The sequence below is a fragment of the Sturnira hondurensis genome, unplaced genomic scaffold, assembly GCF_014824575.4.
Source record: "Sturnira hondurensis isolate 20B ecotype Veracruz unplaced genomic scaffold, ASM1482457v3 Scaffold0005279, whole genome shotgun sequence".
In the NCBI taxonomy this organism is placed as follows: Eukaryota; Metazoa; Chordata; class Mammalia; order Chiroptera; family Phyllostomidae; genus Sturnira; species Sturnira hondurensis.
The window spans coordinates 15,514,601-15,531,369 of NW_028077910.1; the positions used below are offsets into that span (position 1 = coordinate 15,514,601).

The 16,769-nt window shown below is 34.8% G+C and overlaps 1 protein-coding gene across 3 annotated transcripts in view; it reads right to left on the reverse strand.

Moving 5' to 3' along the window:
* Positions 1-16,769, reverse strand: part of RSRC1 (arginine and serine rich coiled-coil 1) — a 322,201-nt gene that overhangs the window by 57,032 nt on the left and 248,400 nt on the right. The window lies entirely within an intron of this gene.

Genomic DNA, 16,769 nt, shown 5'->3' on the forward strand with positions numbered 1-16,769 from the left:
ATGTAATTAAACTTCATGCGGTCAATCAAGACTCACAAGTATGTATATGTGCATATATAAATAAAAAACTCTGAATTATATCAAAATAGTATAGGTAATTTAAAAAGCACACATTTGAAAATAGTAATAATCTGTGTGTTCTTTACAAAGAATCCAAATGAATTCACTTAAAGAAAATTTATATATTCAAATGGAGACATTAGGATAAGCCCCTCATCTATCATTAAGCGAATTAGGAAGAAACATTTTTTCTGTTTTATGATATTATTATTTAAATGTGAATAGGGAAGAAAGTATGGTCATTCATACACGATTCAGTTTATTGTAATGTTTTTTATATTCTCTAAAAGGTGAAAATACCATTTTACAGATGGTGATACTAAATCTCATTAGACGGACCACAAAATATGATACCAAAGAATACTTAACTGGTAAATGGTAAGGCCTATTCTTATTTTTTTATAAGATTCGTGATAATTTCCTTTGGATTTTATAGCAGGATCTACTATAAAGCATGTCATTTACCAAAAGGACTTACACCTTCCCCTGACCTCGTGCACAACTTCCAGTCCCCCTTCCAAACTCCCCAGGCTAACGGTACCCTCCAGGGTCTGCTTCCTTCCCTCCCCCAAGACAACTATTTCAATTCCACACTTATCAAGTCCCCATCCCCCAATTCCTCTGTTGTTTTGCCAAGAAGTTATCAACACATCTAACCATTTGTTCTATTTTTGCTGAAGAGGCTCCCTATAAAATGGTATATAAATGTTATTAGCTTTACTTACAAACCAATGACTCAGAAGTTAACCTGGATCCTTCCCTGTTGTTCCTCCTTAGTCAGCACCCACAGCTGGGTTCCTTCTTCGTGTCCTAGCACTTACTACAAGTGCCCACGCCAGTTCCCTGACCTCCCTTGTATTTCCTCAGCCTCACTCTCAGTCACCTCCACACTTTTATCAATTCTTACTTCTTTTTTGCCTTGATTCAGAAAGTAAATCCATCCTCCTGGGCTTTAGAACCTGTGCCTTTCCATTTCCTTTAGGGTTCTTTATGCTTCTTAAGGGTCAAACTCACTCTTGTCTACCCTTAGACTATAAATACATCCGAGTCTCACAAGCCCTGTACAATATTAACTCTTTTCCCAACCAAGTTACTGCCTTTTCTTTTCCCGATAGATTCTGCCCTCACAGTTTTTCTGAGTCCTAAAAACTCTGTCATAGCCAAATTTAATGGTTATCTGTTTCACCTTGTTAGGTATACGTTCTCTTAAAAAAAAAAAGCTAACCAACTACATCTTTATCAAAATGTTTTAATGAGTCCAGCAATTCTTTTCCAAACTTTTTTGGCCACTGTTTCTTTTACCTACCTTTTACTTGCTGCGGTTTTGTTCTTAGTCTAAGGAGGTCTAAAACGTAACCCATACGTTTACTTATCGTAGGTAGCTCCAGTCTGGCCCTTCTGCTGATCAGAGAACTCATTTCCCATTACTTCCTGGGTACCTCCGCATAGATGTTTCAAAATCATGTCCAGGTTGGAACTCACAATCCTTCCCTCGGACTCGATCCTCTTCCCTTGGTATTTCCCTGTTATCTCTCAGGGTGGAAACCTTTGTGTCCATTTCCTCCCCGTTTTATCTTCGTGAAGTACATCTGACTGACTGGGAGCTCATCCAATGCCATTGCACAGTTTATCTCTAAATCCATCCAGTCCTTTCCATTTCCATTGCCAATATTCACATTCAGGGCTCACCTCTCTTCATTAGGAGTAAGAAAGGAGCTCCTTTCTGGCCTCTATATTTTTGATCCTATTCTCTCCAATGAACCCTCTAGATTGCTACCAGAGAAAGGAATGTCTTGCTTCTTTCATATCCCTAGCAGCAAGCATAGTAGTTCTAAAACAGGATGCTCCACAACTGTTAAATGAATGAATGTGCTACTCTTAAACACAAAAACTACCTCTGAAGGCACTGTGTTGCGTATATACAAATCCAGTCTCTTAACGGCCACCTAAAAGCCCTTCCCAGTCTGACTTCACTGTAACTTTCCAGCTTCATCATTCACTGGTCCTCCAATACCTCAAGGACGCGTGGTCTTGCTGGGCCATACTGCTTTTTGTTTGTACCATCATGCCTTTGCTCTTGCTGGGGTCCCGACCCCACTTTCTCACCAGAAAGTTTTAGTTCAAATGTTATCTTCTTCTTTGAAACCTTGGTTCATCAACACCCCTTGTCCCCAAGTAGTTCTAACTGCTCCCTCCTTGCTTCTTAGGCACTTTAATACTTTCCCTATGAAATGTATAATATTTTATTCCTTCATTAGAGAAAATATCCATCTCCTTGAGAGCTGAGCACATAGTATATGTAACAGAAATTATTAGCATTCTCTTCTTCCTGTTTAGCCAGATTTTACTTTCTCAGCTCCTTGAAGTTAAGTGTTGCCATTTACCTGAGTTGACGCCACTGGGATGTGAACAAAAGTGATGCATATCATGTTTCCATACATGGCTTATAAAAAACTCCCATGTAATCTTCACTTTCTTTCCCTATCCACTGGCTGAACAGAGGACCCATGAGATTAAAAAAAACCTTGGTCACCGAATTTCTGCAAGGAGCAGAAATTCTTTCCTAATGACCTGCATTCCACAATGATATGAGCACAAACCATTTATGCTGTCTCGGGGTACTGAAATTGGGGGATTAACAGTAAGAGTTCAATGAGTGTTTCCTAAAAGTGAATAAAGAGGATTTGGAAAGGTAACACAGGTATTATATTGTTCTTTCTAAAGTGAAGTCTGCTTTCAGAAAAGAAGCGCTCCATGGCTGCGTTCCTTGGCAGTGGCCAGCAGCAGACGACCTGCAGAGCTGTGGGTGGGGCTGTTCACTGTGTGTGGTCAAGGGCGTATCATCAGAATTTACACTGACCTTTACTGATTTATTGAAGTAAATAAATTATTGAAGAGTTCCATAGATAGAGGACTTTTTAGATTATTATAGCTATTTGCTTAAGTTAGGTTTTAAGTGATTTGCGGAACAACTCTGCATACCCTCTGAGAGAAAATCTATTGAGTTGAGAATTGAAACAGACTGAGAGGGCATCCAACTCATCCCCTACGTTTAGAAAGGGCTGTATTAATATTCCCAGAGAAAATTTTTATAAGGGTTTAACTTTTCTCCTATGTATAAATCTCATCTGGAAGTTCTTTTCTATATGTAGTCCAGTCTCTCAGATTGTACCACCACGAATAGACCAGAAATGCTGAAGAATTCTTAAAAAACAGAAAGCGGATGGGCTCAGATCTATGGGGAAACGATTAGAGGAAATCCCAGCCCAATCGCATCCAGAAGACTTATGTGGATATGGGAGAAGCTCCAGAAGCACTTTTATTCTAGAGTCAGTAGACACCAAGTACTGGAGTGAGGTCTGCCTGGAGCAAGTGTCAAATGAGGAATTATGATGGAGCAGCTGAACAATGGCATATCTCCTGCATGACGTAAGTAAGAGTATAGGTATTACTTGACCACGGGTCAAAGTAGTGAGTATAGGAGGTATTACTAAGCCCAGAGAAGGCATTGGCTGGTCACTACTAGTGCCTAAAGGGATGACAAGCTACTAATGTGCCCTTTCCAGCAACATACCTTGTTTCCTGATACAATCAATGGAGACTGGATATAATGAACTGAAAGGGCAGGATTACAGAGATTGTCAAATATAAAGATGAACAGCCAACCTAAATGAACAGACACTCAAGGAAAACCAAGCTGATAAGAGATAAAACAAAAACACAAATGACAACTAATACTCTAGAACAACAAAGCAGAGAAATGAGAGTTAATAAGGCAAACAGAAGTTTTCTAGAAAGGGTGTAAATGTCTTCAAGGTGACTTAAGAAAATATTAATTGCATCTTGGAAATTAAATTGTGATCATCAATATAAAATTCCATGAATGAACTGAAGAGCAGGATGACTACAGCTGAAGACTAAATGAGTGCGACCTTAGCAAGACCTTTTCCCTGAATATAGTGAAAAAGCACAAAGGGATTTACACATCGGAAAAAAGAGACAACATCATCATCACTGTTACAAAAGTTAACAATTATTGAAGACTTACGTGTTTTTGTGTTTGTATATGTGTGTCTAACCCACTTAATTCTCAAATTGGCTCTATCCCCATTTTTATAGATAAGGAAACTGAAGCACAGAAAAGTAAGATAACTTTTTTAAGACCCCTGAGTTAGAAGCAAAAAGAAAGGTCCATATGTTCCAACATTTTTCTAAAAAGATATTGTGAAATACTATAAAGCCATTAAAAGAATGAGACAGACTTGTGTGTACCGACAATATTGAAATATCCTCAAGAGAAATATTAAGTAAAAAACTGGCTGAATAACAATATATAGCATGATCCAGTTTACTAAGTAAAACAAGGTACATAAGTATATATTTAAATGCATACAAAGTGAACAAGAAGTCTGGATGGAAAACCTCTAAATTTACTTGCCTAAGCTCAAATGTGGCAAAGAGTATTTCTATCCAAATCCAGCTGACGTGTTCTTTACTTTATTATGTTACCTTTGTTTAAAAATATATACGTACTCTAATATTAAAACTAAAAAGTTAAAGAAAAAATTATTCTTGAGATACTGAAGTTTTATAATCCTCTAATATAAATTTTGGAACCTAGAGAGAAATGTTTTAACAAACTGTAAATATAAACATCTAGCAAAAATATGTATTTTTCTTTCTTTCAATTTATTATAGTAAGAGTGCTTTTCACATTAATGCTAAGAAAATGATCAAGACACTGCGGCATTTCACAGGCATTGCTGTGTCAAAATAGTTTCAGCAATGATTGTAAAACAGGGTGATCCATAATCAGAGCAACCGTATTAGATCCAGCATGGCCCAGCCCATCCTTCACACACGTATGGGCTTTGCTGCATTAGTCATCAAAATACATTTGAGAAAATTTTCAGATATTTTATTTTTTCCTACATGAATGGACTGTTTATTCAGTTTAATTGTTGTCATATGCTTTAAAAAACTAGTGTCAGTAAAAAGTGGCATTTTTCAAAGAATTCTAAGTATGGGTATTTTATCTAGGTAAGTTATCACTGTTCATATTTTATTGATGAAGAAATAAAGGCCCAAGAAAGTTAATTAGTCAAAAGTCAGAATGACCAAGATACAGAGCCTGTAAATTCTAGTTTAATGTTTTTTTTAAAACTCTTTCTTACCTATTCATTCACCTGGAAGCAGACAATAACCAAAATTAGAGAATAATGAACTGCTTACATGCATTCATTACTGTTTGCAGAGAAACTGAAGAGGCCTTTTGCTTTGTAACAACTATTAACATCCAATTGTTTTTTCATATATTTAAGGTAGAATGAGCAAATGCATCTAGAGAGTTTCTCTTCATAACTGTGTTAAATTCCATAAACATTTGGGGCTAGAGAAAATTTCAGTAATTCTGAGAGTCCTCCTCTCCTAGTTTCCAAAACCCCTGCAGTGGCTCACTTAGAGTGGTACAGTGATCAGTGTAACTTTGACTCCCAACGGTACCACTGCAGTGAGTGACGGCTTAGGGCAGCCAATCTGTGTGCTCTCTGTTGGTGAGGGAGAGCATCTAAAAAGGATGAAATGCAGTATTTACATTAAGAATTTGACTTCCTTCGAATTTTTATGTTGACGGTTAACGCAGCTTTCACTTTAACCTAAAGAAAAATCAGGTGATATTTTCAATGCCTCAGCAGAAAAAAATGTCTTTGATAGTTGAGAGAAAACAACTTTTAGTTACTGTTACCTAAGAAAAAAAAAAGTGGTGGTCTGTGTTATATGGGAAGAAATTTACAAAGAAATGTGGCAAATGATATCATTTTGGATCAAGGAGTAGCATACATGCCTCAAAATAAATAACTACAGATTTAAAAACTGGGTTGCTAAATCATGAGAATTTTGAATTCAAGGGAATGAAATTACTAGGAAGATCAAAACTGTAAAAGCCTGATATTTCTTTCCATATTTAAGATGGCAAACTCCAGAGATTTCCAAATGTCTAAATATAAAATTAAAAATAACCTCTACCATTAATAAATACTAACAATTCAAATGTGCACGTAAAAACGTTTAGTCATGCCTCAAACACCATAAAAGGCCAATAGCAACTACAACCGAAAAACTATTTACAACTGTGGAATTGTAGTTATTTCAAAGCCACTGGGGGCAAGAAGAAAGTTACTCTTCATTATCAATAAACACTCTAAAAATATTAATTTTTGCTAGATGTCCTTGAAAATGGGCTCTTTTTTCATTAGTTTCTTTCATCTGTGTATTCAAAACAGACTTACAAAACAGGTAAATCAGCTGACAGAGAAAATTTTCCAGCAGAATACTATACCCAAATTTCTCAGCTAAGTAATGAGGACTGAGAGATATGTAAGTTCACAGACTACAAGGGGAACTGTAAAAACAAAGAAACAAACACATGTATGAAGGTATTTTGGAAGTAATGATGGAAGAGAATACAGAAAGGGCCCAGAGGAGGTGATGCTTGAGCTGTCTCCTGTAAGATAACTTAGCCAGGAGAGGGCAGGCCAATCATTTGGTTTATGAAAGTCTCAATGATCTAGCTCGATTGGATTTTATGTTTTATTTTATGGGTATAATCTAGTCCATATGGGCCTTCAAATAAACAGGAGTAGAAACCCTGGAGGTATGTTGTCATAGGGACATTCAAGGGACACTTGGCCAGGCACAGTGTTACGTGCTCAAAGGGTGCAGTCTACTGCTAGGGATACCCTATCAATTCAAAATCACCACAAGTTGAGAATAAGGCTGCAGCCCTAGCTCGTGTGGCTCAGTGGATTGAGCGCTAGCCTGAGAACCAAAAGGTCACTAGATCGAGTCTCAGTCAGGGAACACACCTGGGATGCAGGCCAGGTCCCCGAGTATGGGGCCTGNTGGGCCTTCAAATAAACAGGAGTAGAAACCCTGGAGGTATGTTGTCATAGGGACATTCAAGGGACACTTGGCCAGGCACAGTGTTACGTGCTCAAAGGGTGCAGTCTACTGCTAGGGATACCCTATCAATTCAAAATCACCACAAGTTGAGAATAAGGCTGCAGCCCTAGCTCGTGTGGCTCAGTGGATTGAGCGCTAGCCTGAGAACCAAAGGGTCACTAGATCGAGTCTCAGTCAGGGAACATGCCTGGGATGCAGGCCAGGTCCCCGAGTATGGGGCGTGTGAAAGGCAACCACACATTGACACTTCTCTTTTTTTCTCTTTCTCCTACCCTTTCTCTATATCTAAAAATAAATAAATGAAATCTTTTTTAAAAAAGAATAAGGCTGCAACATAAATCATATACAGTGCAGTCAAATGACCAGAATATCATAAATGTCTGGAGCTACAAGGAGAACCTTGGAGATTCTCTGGCCTACTATCACACATAGCATGATCCATGGAATACTAATTCCTCATGCTTCTCCATTTAAATAAGGCTCTGTAGTGCAATAAGGATGGGCAAACACAACACTAAGTCCTCCCTCATGAAACATCACAATACCCATCAACCAATTTAAAGCTCTCATATATTCTGTGGTAAACAAACAAACAAACAAACCTATTTAACTTAATTTTGCCTGTTTCCCAATTTTATTTTACTGAAGAACCATTCTTTTCCTGTAATATAAATAAAGAATATACTTTAAGAAATGTTAATCTAGTCTAATGCTTTCACTAACTTATTTTATTTTTTCCCCTAAACTTGGATTCTAAGAGGTATAAAGATATTCCGTCATTTAATAATTTTTTCCTTAACAAGAAACACACCCATTTAGATATTTAGAGACAAAAAATTACTTCCAAAGCATAATTTATTTCTGAAATCTACAAATGACTTTATTGTACCTCATAGTTTAAGTTATATGTAACTAATAGGATCATTGCATTTCTGCAAATTATTAAAATAGTAATAAATGGTGCTAATATTGAAAATGGCAGATTCAGTCAGAAGGACAAATGGAAAACCATAAAATGATATGGTATCTTTTAATTATCTCCTACTTTTTTAGCACCAATAAGTATAAATATTTGAAACATATTAAATATTGCTTTGTTTGCTTTCACATACAATTCCCTTTTATATACTCTGTAATAGGGCCCAAAGTAAAAGCCTTTTCTTTCACTATATCCCCAAAGTAGGCTTAAAGACTACCCAGACTTGCAAGGATTTACTTTACGTGCCCTTTCTTTTTATTCTGTTGGAAAATTTTCTATGTCATTTACTAGGAAAGCTTTCATGATCAATTTCCCTGCTGACTGATGCACTAAGTATGTCCAACAGATGTGCTGGTCTGACGCAGCTGCACGCAGGATATCCTAACGCTCTTCACTTGAATAGGCATTTTTAGTGCCAAGACTCCTGCTGGAATCCACAGGCATTCCAATGGCAAGAAAGGACTCAAATAGATTTAATTACAATTTAAGATGAAAAAGTGGAGGACTAGTAGTTAAAAAAAAAGTTCTGTAGCCTTCCAACCATGCCTATATTCTCTTTTCCAGTTGTGTTGATGCCGGATGTTTACCCAACTTCCCCTTCTATAACCTGAATAAACTGCTTAGTCACAGTAATTAGGATGTCATTTACTAAAATCTAAACATGAAAGTTTGAAGAAAATTGAAAACAATCCAATAATAACAACATGGGGATACAGACTGCTGTGATGTCTATCCTCTCAATGAAAAGCAGTACTAGATTGTTTTTTCTTTTTTACAGAATGCTGATATGGAAAATAAAAATAACTTCATCCTTCTGTGTTCCTTTGGCTTATTGCACATCCATCAAATGGATGTCAGTTTCAAGTCAGTTGGCCACCATTATAACCCCGCCCCCCCTCCCCAATTCCAAGAAAGATGTTTCAGCATTTCAGAAAAACTCTGGGGTTTGGAGCTACAGAATTACATTCTTTGAAAGGAACCATATCCTAGACTCCACTAGAAGTGATTTACAAATGCTTATTTTCAGTAACTCCAATCACCGTATCTATACATATTTCAAAAAAGTAACTAAAGGTAAGTGATTCCTTTAAAAATAATAACCAAAGTCCACAATTGTGCACCTGAAATCTGCATAATTTTGTTAACCAGTGTCACCCAAAAAATTCAATAAAAAGGGGAAATAAGGAACCAGTTTCCAGAAATGGCTATGTTTAACTATGCATGTTAAAAATAAGGATGAGATACAATAGTTTCCCATATCAACAAAATTATGGCAATTATTTTCCTAATTTTTCCTACATTCTTACACCAAAATGGGTGTTTTTTTAAAGAAAATAGAATTATATATTTTTATTTGTATCATTTGTTTTCATGGAGTCAATTTCTGAAGAGGAACAAAAACTGATGCAGGCCTACTATGTGTCAGTCACTGGCTCAAGTATTTTAAGATATAGCTTTTCATATAATCCTCAAAAGTTTCAGAGAGACTTAATAATTTGCTCAAGGTTAAATACCTAATAAATGGGTGAGCCAAGAATTATAAACAGGTGTGTATGCTCTTTTCATTATGCTAGAATGACTTTAAAAACTGCATGGAAATAACCTGTATAAAACAAACATAATTCTTTTGTACTAGTGCTTCTAAACGAAGGATAACATTCTTTTTAGTTAAAATTTAATTATTAAGTCAGAAAGGTCATGAATGAAATGCCACTGTAAAGTAAGTATGAAAGCAAATAATTTGGGGTGAAATTTCATGCTATTAATAAGAATTTTGAAGTTGTTTTCTTTCAGGAATGCAAAATGCTCAATATTTAAGTGCATGCAATGACTTTGGTGCCCTTACCTTGAGAGACTCATCATTTAAGCCAGAGTCCAACAGCTGAATTTCAGTGCTTTAATACATACATCTCTACACTAAAAATGCTAACGCCTCTGATAAAATGCAGACTTCCACTGCTGGGTCCACAAATTTTCCCCACAGGACCTTTATGCCATGTCCTGATTTAATCCTGTTAAAAGTATATTTTAAATGAACCCTTAATATACCACATTCTGATAGATGGAGTTGTAGCATTGCCCTACTAATTGGAATGCCCCAGCTACACTAAACAAACTGCAAATACAATTCAAAATTAATAATGCAGGCTTTGTTCGATGACAACCTGAAGCACCTGAAGGTACGACCTGGTTTGGGAACTACCTTTGAGATTTCTACTCCCCCAGATCTGTGAAAATTAGGCACATAATGAAAGTGTTGTATCTACTCTCCTGGGTAAACTATAAACTGGACGAATGTAGGAACTTTTACCAGCCCATTAATGAAAAGGCATCTTCTTTTCTCTCATATGATGGGTGAATTAAACAGTAGCAGTGACAACTTAAAGTAGAAGATAAGGAAAGAAAATTGGTATCCCTTAAAAATCACAGTCATGATCTATATCAATGATCAGGCCCAGATTTTGCATTTCTAAATCTTGACATAATTTTTATTTAGAAATATAGAATTTTAAACTCATTTTATCCTAGTGTGATTGTGTGTGTGTGTGTGTGTGTGTGTACACGAGTCACTTAGATAAATGTTTAAACTTTGCAAATTACCTGGTGTTCTTTATTTACACTGAGGTCTAATTTAATTTCATTTTGATCAAAGAATATAGTATACACAATAATCTTTGATATATGTCTAGATTTGCTTTATTAGCCAATATATGGTCAATTTTATAAATGTTTAATCAGTACCTGAAAAAAAATTCCCTACGTCTTGTGCACAGAGTTGTCTATGTGTTCACTGGAACAAATCTGTTGGCTTGTTGTTGTTTTGTTTAATGTATTTTCCATTATGGTGACAGGATTCACATTTTATTCATGCAATTGTATCAATATTTGCTTCCTAGATTTTGAGGCGATGTTATCAGATACAATCAATGGATGTAAATCAGATCCTGATGCTGTATTGTAAAGGAGGAACTGAACAGTTTAATGAAGAAAACATATGGAATAAAACACATTAAAATGATCCATACATGGAAAATATATTTTCACCCAAAAAACTGGGGCATGCTAAATTAGGGTTCAAGAAGCCACATTCTCATGCCAAATAAACAACTGTCCCAATTAGGTAAATTTGAAGACGTGTTTGAGTAATCCCAACTGCAAAATATAAATAATGTCAATCTTTCCCTTCCTTTTAGGAAAGGTATGAAAGGATTCCAATGCAGCCAAGATATAAGAACAAGATTTCTTTTTATCCTGTCAAAATAAGATTACGGGTTTTCAAAAATACTTTTAGTGCACACTGTCTCACCAGTTCATCACTTTAACCCTAGCACTCAATACACCGCTCGCTATAAAGTAGATGCTCAATAAAGACATGACTCAGTGAATATTGCCTAGAAGCTAAGAAATAAATATATTCTTTATATCCCAAATTTACGGAAACACAGACATTAAGAGATTTATAGAGAACAGTTTACTGATTAAAACTTAAGTCAAATAATTTTGGTTGGTTTAGGGAAGGCATTGCTGGACCACTTCCTTCTCCTTGTCTAGAATTCCCTTGGGGACTGGAAGCTAAGCAAAGATACCCGGACTACTTTTCTGAGGGGTATTTGACTCTGGAACAGTATTACTTTTGTGATGTAGGCTCCATGGAATCCATCATCTTCCCAAGAAAGAGATCTCAAAAAATGGTCAGAAAACCTCATTTTCCTTAACATGATCCAGAAGACCCTTCACCAAGTGGTCCCAACCCACACTTCCCAGTGGGCTACCATCTCATGTTCTTATTCTCCAAGCACTGAGAACTTATTTTCGGTTTAGTAATAACACCATACTCTTTCACAATCCTGTGCATTTACTGTGCCCTAAGTTTGGAAGGCTTTGCTCACGCTTCACATGCTACATTTATGAAAACCCCTTCCTTACTTTAGACAGTCACTCTTGTATTTCTTATTCTGTCTTTAACTGTATTATATTATAATCATCTGTTTAATATGTTCATTCCATTCCTCTCTGTATCCTTAAAACTCAGTTCAGTGCCAATAAATGTTTACGGAGTTAAACTTTATTAAACTGCTTTTAGTATTTGAAAAAAGGAAAGAAAATACTGGTAAGAAATGATCTATAGTAGCTGAAAACATTTATAGGTTCAAAATAGCAAAATGACATTTATTTACACTGATGTCTGGTTACACAGAACATACTACCCTGGAAATTTGGTATTATAATAATTTACCAGATGCCCATCCCAAAGCTTTTGGAATTATAAAATAAATAAAAACATATATTAGAGTGTGATATCTTCTATAGCATTATTTACTCATAAAATTATTTTAATCAGGACTTAATAAATTACTGAGAAGTATTACAGTAGAGAGGTTAAAGGAATGGATTCTGAAGCCAGACTGCCTGTATTTGAATCCTAGGGCCACCCATCACTACCCATTGCTAAGACAATCATCTTAATTAGCTTCTCAGTCTCAGTTAATTCATCTAAAAATAGCATTAATAACAGTACCTTCATCACAAGCCATAGTGTTGGTATAAGGACTAAATGAGGTAATACACTCTGAGCAATCAGAACATTATGTAGCCTGTTACAGACTGTCATATGCTGTCCTATAAGGGTTAGCTATTATAGTTACATGAAATATAAAATATTAGCTATACAATCTTATTGATGCTAGTATTTATTAACATAAAACTATATGTATCTGTATTGTTTATAATATAATTTATACATTTTAAACCTATTTACAAGTTTTTAGTAGTGAATCCTCCCCTTGAAAAAAAGTTTTATTTAAAGAAATACGTAACATGATCTCTGATATTCTGGGAAACTATATGGAATATAAAATGGACTTCCTTTAAACTGAGAAAATACACACACACACACACACACTTTTAAGTTCCCAAACATATTGTCTCAGTTAGAAATTTTGCTCTGTATTTCACACTTGCTCCATCTACATTCCTAGTATAAACTACAAACTATTCAACTGTCATGTAACCAACACTTTCACGGTGCTTTAGCCTGTTATCTTAGTCCACATTCATTCATCTCTGTGGGCCTGAGAGGCCTGTATTTATTTCTTGTAGCCAGTTGGACATGTAACTTTCTTCCACATTAGCCTGCCAACTCCTGATTTTCGTATAGTGCAATATCACACATGGTTCATTAGCTCCCAAACAAAACTTTTTATTGAATTAAATCGAAAATTAACATGTTAGATAATGACTGAAGTACAGTAATATGTTAAAGATTTAATTCTGTTCATGTTACTTAAATATTTTAGAGACATTTATGACAAAAAGTATATTCTGAGGTTTACCAGTCTATCAGAAAATTACATTAATTAGCACATTCTATTCTAGCCATATGAATATTAATAGTCCAAATATAAAATATGGCACAACCCCTCAACTTCTCATTTGAAGATATTAATCTGATGTATGTTTATGTGTGTTGCACACACATATAAATATGCCTATCCACAAGTTTTTAGGAGTGAACACTTCTCTTACCAAAAAATTCATTTAGGGTATGATATAATATTTAGGCTTATATACTTCGAAGTTTCACTATATAACAGATTTAAGAGAAATTATTATGAACTTGAATTTTAAATTTTCACAGTAATAAATGTTAAATCAAACGAAAATCTTCAGAACTATAGTTATAGCTACCAAAAGTTCTTTACCCTCCCTCACACACAACAAATTTAGATATAGAGAAAATTTTTCTCCCATTTGGGTTATTTTCCCAGATCTTTTACAATACAAACTGAATATTCTATCAACAAAACAATGACACTGACAACAGTATTTTTATTTTACCATGTGCCAGCATTTTGAAATTATTAAACATTAACATGTACACATGAAACAGATGAATGCTTATGTAGTGTTAGGAAAAGAACCAACATAAACCATGCAAGAGTTTTCACTTCAAACACTTAAAACACTTTTTTTTTTCCTGAAACACAATTTTTAAAAGCAGATACTTTAACATGGTGTTATTATACATTGAAAATCCATACACCCAGAATTTTTATATATAATACAATTTTAATTTCAAATACACATGTGCACAAATTATTCTGTAAATGTTTTTGATTTATGCTAAAAATAATTTCATTTAAAAATCAATGTATTTTGTCATGAAACGCTAAATTACTTGAGATGTTTAAAATCTTTACTCAAAATCTTCAGTCTGATTTCATACCATCTATTTTCAGTATTTTGAATTTTCTCTAGAACATATTATCATCTTGTAGAATCTTAGAATTAAACAGAAAAAGCGTAATCTTTACCCATTATTGTGTTTTTTGAAGGTAATGCCTTCAGACATTGAGAAGTATTTATATTTTTGCTAATAATATTTCAGTCTTGAACATTTTGTAAACCAAAATATGAGGAATAAATCAATGTTGTGGACTTAGATTTTTAGATTCTTTTCCTCTCTGAATTTCTTATCAGCAAAGTATAGTTATAACAAATGGGAGCTGAGTGTGCACCCTACCAAAAATTAAATGTATTATAGTGAATACACAGCACCTGAATTTCACTAGGTGGCGCACCAAGAATAATTTATCTTTCTGTTTCTCCTAGTCTGTCGGAATGTTAAGTGGAATGACAGAGGACAAAGTACTCACACCACTGTTTGTGGAATTCTTACCTAAGCTAGAATCGTGTTAACGATCTATGCTAGAATTTAACTCCTTTAAAACAATGAAAATAATTTTAACAAAAGTGAAACTTGAGCACAATGGATGTTTTTTTATTTTTCCACTGGCTATTTTGAACACTGAAACAATGTCAGGCTTTTAGGGAAGGCACTGTGTAAAAAAAAAAATAAATGGAACTACTTTATTAAAACCCTCTGTGAAGGAATCATCTAGCTTATAAATGAAAACTGCTAGCAAATTATTTCTTATAGCTATGAATGTATAATATGTGATTTTATAATATATAACATTTTAAAAGTTCTCATATGAAGATTTTTAAGGATCCCAGAGTACAGCTGAAAGGGAACAATCTAGGAATCAGAACTGGATTCTAGTTCCAGCTTATTAGCAAGACCTAATTTGGGACCTGGGCTGCAGCTTCCCAGTCTGCTAACAGAGTTGGATAATCAGTTTTAAGGTCCTTTAGAGTTTCAGAAAAATCATTCTAAGCACTCTAAGAATGAGTGACAATACAGTATGCCAGAGGATAACTTCATTTTATTTTACATTTTTGTAAAAATAAAGCTTAAATGTGCATTCTGCATTAATGGGGTCAAAACAAAGATTAAAATCTGAATCAACAGATATTAGACCAGCAGTATGAAAAAATATGGTTAAGATCATTAATCCATCTAGAAAAAATTATATTTAGAAATATATTTGTTCTCATCAGGATAGGGTACTTTCAAAAATATATTTTAAATATTTAGACATATTTTAGATAATTTAAATTTCAAACTGTTGGTATTCAGTCTAGATTTTATAAATGTAATGCTGTAAGTGTGATACATTCAGAGCTTCCCCATCAAAGAGCACAAATAAGTCATGGGTGTGCTAAAATATCGATCCCCTTGGCCCTGGGGACAACCGGGCAGGCTCTGAGGTGGCTGGAGTCAGAGAGCCAGGGGCCTCCGGACAAGAAGAGAAGCCTCACCAGTTCAACCTCGTGTGCCAACCGAATGGAGTGTCTTTTTAACCTTTTGCGTGTCTCACATAAGACTGAGGAGCACTGTATTCCATATCTGTTTTCTCTTCATTTTGTCTGTAACATTAAAATGCCTCCTTTAAACTTTCTCCACAGTTAACTTGAAGACTCTTACAAAGTTTTCAATAATGACACAATTTCTAGTTGAAACGAATTTCACAAGAGTATGAATAGCAATGACTAACAATTAAGATGGTATTTTAACAAAGGAAAAAATATGTAGAGTTCCTGTGTTAAATAAGCTAATTTATCTAAGCCCTATTTAATAGTAAACAAACACATCATTATCTATGTCATATACTATGTTCTTGGCTCATCAATTTAATAGTAAATTAAATTGCTACACATTTTTTGTGACTTTTTTCTATGCTTCTAATAGAGAAGACTAATTATAACCTGTAAGTGTAAAAGTATATAATAATTTCAAAAGTTATGAAATTAATTTGTGAAGTACCATATGGACATATAATTATCCAGGTTTTATATTGTTATTTTGAAAATATATTTTGTAAGTAACCAAAGTGTATATATGCACACCCTTGTGTATGTGTGTTATTTCCAGGAAAATGTTTTTATTTAATTCCTAAGATTAAGGCTGAGATCACTGCTGCAAAGGATATAAAAGATATAATGCCTGAAATTATGAAATGTGTGATATGCAAAGTATTAGGCTAGAATATATTTTATGGATAAGAGCAACACATCTAGAAACAGTATGTGAAAAAAAATTTAACCTTAAATCACACAAAAAAGCCTCAGTTCTGCAAAACTATGATGCTAATCTCAATTCCAAATGAGTTAAATATTAAACAAACTTCTCTAGAGGAAGAGACTGCAGATAGCTTTGTCAGTATTATCAGAAAGATTAACATTCTGGTCATAGATCTTTAGGAAAAAAAAAAAAAGCACACCAAGGAGGGACACAGGCTGCTGGGAAGCAAAGGTAAAAATTGACAGATAAAATGCAGTAATAGCAATCAGGGCGAACCTCCCCATAGACTCTCTTATGTCCTGGTTACTGCCTACTGTATTAAGACTGCCTTTCTCATCACTTAAT